Source organism: Podarcis raffonei, chromosome 10 (genome assembly GCF_027172205.1).
Source record: "Podarcis raffonei isolate rPodRaf1 chromosome 10, rPodRaf1.pri, whole genome shotgun sequence".
Taxonomy (NCBI): domain Eukaryota; kingdom Metazoa; phylum Chordata; class Lepidosauria; order Squamata; family Lacertidae; genus Podarcis; species Podarcis raffonei.
In genome coordinates, this window is record NC_070611.1 from 47764523 (window position 1) to 47769112 (window position 4590).

A 4590-nucleotide genomic window follows, 5' to 3' on the forward strand; every position below is an offset into this window, starting at 1 on the left:
TAAACAAGTTGCATGCATCCCTTGTCTCGTGGCATAATAAATCACTCCATGTTTGCACCCCCAGGTTTCCAGAACACATTGGTTATGGAAAGTTTTCTGGCTGCTGGATTCAGAACTTGAAGGGATACATGTAACTATTAAGAGTTGCAGGCAGGGCCTGGTCTTGTTGTTCTGAGACCGCTGTATTCCTCTCGCAGAGCTACAATTCCCAGGGTGGTTTAACAATAAATTCCTCTTCACAGGAAACTCTGGGAATTGTAGCTGTGAGGGGAATAGGGGTCTCAGAGCCTCTATGCTTGAAGAGAGAATGTCCATCTTTTTAAAAAGGATCCCAGAGGTGGCTTCCCAGAGTGGCTTGAGCTACCCAGTTAGATGGGCGAGGTACAAATACTATATTTTTTTCTTGCTTTGAGACTGCAGAAATATGGACTCCCCCATATGACCTGTTTACTGAGCATCCATCCTGATTTGCTTGCACAAAGCTTACGGTGAGGTTAGACCAGGGGTCAGCAAACTTTTTCAGCAGGGAGCTGGTCCACTGTCCCTCATAGCTTGTGGGGGGCCGGACTATATTTTGGAGAATAAATGAAGGAAGTCCTATGCCCCACAAATATCCCAGAGATGCATTTTAAATAAAAGGACACATTCTACTCATGTCAAAACACGCTGATTCCCGAACCGTCCACGGGCCAGATTGAGAAGGCAATTGGGCCACATCCAGCCCCTGGGCCTTAGTTTGCCTACCCCTGGGTTAGACAGTGCCTGGTATTTATTGAGCATTCAATGTGATTTGTTTGTGGGGAGGTTATACAGCAATGAGCATTCATCCTGCTTGCTTGTGGGATGTTTATACGTCTTCCTGTTAGTCACTTGTTAACCCGACTCTTTTTAGTGCATGTCCCTGTCACCTTCCTAACCATAAAAATTCTATTGTCCATATTCAACCAACCTGTTGCATTAGCTTCTCCTAGCACAAGGTGGATTCCTTCCCTCTCTTCCTGCTAGGTCTTCTGCCGGCAAGTCGATGTCTCACTTACTCTTTCTTTTTCATCTGGAGGCCAGCAGAAACTCTGCACCTGGGCTCTGGGGTTTTTGTTTGGCGGGTGGGCTGCATGCCTCTTTCCCATTGTTTGCTGCTTGCTCTTCCCTCCACCCTAAGCTGAATATTACCCTGACATGGGAACAATCAGGCCAGTGTTTCCAGGCCATGGTGATATCCCTGTGGGACCAGGAGACAACCCCCTTTTCCACTCCCTGAGGCTGCTCCTTGGTCTGGAGGCTTTTCCATCTCTCACACTGGCTCAAAGAGCTCTAACAAGGGGGAAGTGGGCACTTTGCAAGCTGAGTTTATGCGATACAATTCCATCGTCCAAAAGTATGCACTGGGGATCATTCATTATTCCCTTGGGTAGAAGTTACCAAGCTCTGTTTGTTAATTGATGGGTTGCTGCATGGTTCATAGCATGATCCCAAAGGGTCCTGTTTTTAAATGGCAATCAACTCTGTGTGGCTCATTACATTCTCTGAAGGAAATGAATACACAACTATTTGTGCCAAACGTAGCAGGACATTATATCCATAGAGGTATGGGCTCCACTAAACATAGGTAAAGGTAAAGGGACCCCTGACCATTAGGTCCAGTCGTGGCTGACTGGGGTTACGGCGCTCATCTCACTTTATTGGCCGTGGGAGCCGGCGTACAGCTTCCGGGTCATGTGGCCAGCATGACTAAGCCACTTCTGGTGAACCAGAGCAGCACACGGAAACGCTGTTTACCTTCCCGCCGGAGCAGTACCTATTTATCTACTTGCACTTTGATGTGCTTTTGAACTGCTAGGTTGGCAGGAGCTGGCACAGAGCAACGGGAGCTCACCCCGTCGCGGGGATTCGAACCGCCGACCTTCTGATCAGCAAGTCCTAGGCTCTGTGGTTTAACCCACAGCGCCACCCGCATTCTCCATTAAACATAGTTACTAGTTAAAAGGATTTAGGGTGCAATCCTATACTCATGTGAAGCCTCATGGAATTCAATGGGACTTTCTTCTGAGCTGGCATGTACAGGAATGCACATGTTAAGACACATGTGGTAATTGATATACATTCTCAATAGGGTTCCATTTTGATAAAACATTGGATGCTCATGTGAAAGCAGATTCCTAGGGAATTGGAGTCCAACAATATATGGATACTCCTGCCTTAAACCATTGTCAGAGATCATGCCTACAGCAGTAGAAGATGCAAGAAGCAGCTCCCATGCCCATTATTCCAAGAGTGGACTTGGTGTAGCAAGCAGAAGTTTACTCTCAGTCCCACCCTCCAGTAGCAAGCAGGAGAGGAAGACAGGTGAAAGGACCCCTGGAGCACCTGGACTGGATGGGAGATAAAACCAGCCACATCACTCTTTCCCACTTTTGACTCTGTAATGCTACAGCTATGATTTCTGGATTAACATCTGGCAACCTGATCAGCTACAGAGTCCTCGGAAAGTGGCACTGATTGCCGCTTAATTAATTAATCACCCATTATTAGTGACCAAGCCATAAGAAAACAAAGATCATAGCAAGGGATGGGGGAGAAATTTGGTTCAGTTCACATTTTAATGCAAAACAACCTAACTTGCATTTCCCAAAACAATTCTTCCAAATCTGCCCTTCTCAAATTCTTATGGTGCAGTTGCAGAAGAACACATGGAATTGACATTATACTTTTCCAACTGAGACATGTGGCTTGAAACCTTGTTCTCCAAGGATGAGATAGACATCAATTTTACACGCGCACACACACACACACACACCAAATATTTTTATTTTATAGATTTTCTGTCTTTATTTCAGAGGATAGAGATGTCTTCTTTTATATACAGTGGTGCCTCGCAAGACGAAATTAATTCATTCCGCGAGTCTCTTCGTCTTGCGATTTTTTCATCTTGCGAAGCACAGTCCGTCGCAACTGCGCCTCTTCAAGCAGCTTTGGGGAAAAAGCGAAAAAAATCGCAAGACGTTTTCATCTTGCGAAGCAAGCCCATAGGGAAAATCGTCTTGCGAAGTGACGCAAAAACGGAAAAACCCTTTCGTCTTGCGCGTTTTTCGTTTTGCGAGGCATTCGTCTTGCGGGGCACCACTGTACATCCTTCATTACTGTGAAAATCTGGTTCCAACCCTCAATCCATTAGCAATACTGTTGTTGTGAATGTGTTAATGCTTGTGCAACTGTCACAAGCACTAGTTGCACAGTGCCTAAGATATCACTTATGACAAGGGAACAAAAAATATAGTTTTAGAGAGTTTTCATTGGAGGGAGAGGTGTTAAATAATCTGTTCATAATTTGGGGAGAACTCTCCTATCTTTCCGCACAAATGCTCATATTGGAATGGGCAATTGTGGTTTCTCCAGGTTTCTCATTTCTTTCAGTCTTAAGTTCAGTTCTCCACATTTCTACACCAGCATTTTAGTGTGGATTTGTTCTAATTTGCACATTTTCCTATGCAATTTTGGCCAACATGCACATTTTTGCAAAGCAATTTCCCCTAATATAATGCATTGGGCATGTTGCTGTCATTAATATATGCAATTTTTAGACGCACTGCACTTTAGTACATCCATTTTTGGACAAGTAGATTGGCTAAAGAACTTCATTGCAAAATTCAGAACATTGCAAATTTCAAAGGATTGTGGTGTTTGGGTTGACATATTATTTTGGAATGTGCAAGCTAGGTAGGTTCACCTTTAAATGCAAAATGAAATTTTCCCTCATCCCTAGCCTCAAATAGCCTTTTCAAGCTTTTAATTATATCTTCCCATCCTGGTATCTTCTAGAAATGGATCCCACAACCTGGAGATGGCAGAAGCAGATATTTAAGATTCTAGCTATTCCTAGGATGTTCCATACCATTTCTAGAATATTCTGTACCATGTGTGCAAGATGAAGACACCCACCCTGAAGGACCTGCAAGTGAAGATGTTGCCATCTTTCTCTTCCCCATAGGCTCCAATAAGTGTATGCATTGAGACATCTAGGAAAGCCTAGGAGGAGGGACACAAAGGCCTCCAGATCGCACATGTTATACAAGTTCTACGCTGAAGGAACTTCTATATAGCTGTGCTTACACATTCATATTTCCCCTTTGTGGTGGCTACACGAACGTAGGTCTTCTCTGTGAGAATATGCTGCAATACTCTGGGCGAAGGCAGCTCTGCAATGCATATACAGCTGCCACAACAAAATCTCTGTGTGTGGTTGTTGACACACAAACACACACACACTCCATTCCATATAGGAATTTTGTTCAATGCAGTCCTTAAACGCCATCCCTTCTTATACCAAATAGGCCTAAAAATGCCCAATGTTAACCATCCAATGTAAAAACAAATTAAATAAATGTTGACTGCACCACCTTCCCCCCCAAAAAACAACAACAAATAACAACACGCCTCTATAAGTGTCAGTTTGAGATGGGGGCTGAAATGTGCAGTTGTGGAGGGGGGTGCCTTAGAATCTCCTGCCTGCATACAATGAATGCATCTGGGCCATAAAGAGCTCTTAGCTCCACCCTCTGTCTTTCCCTCCCCCTGTGTAAAGCGGCAAGCCAG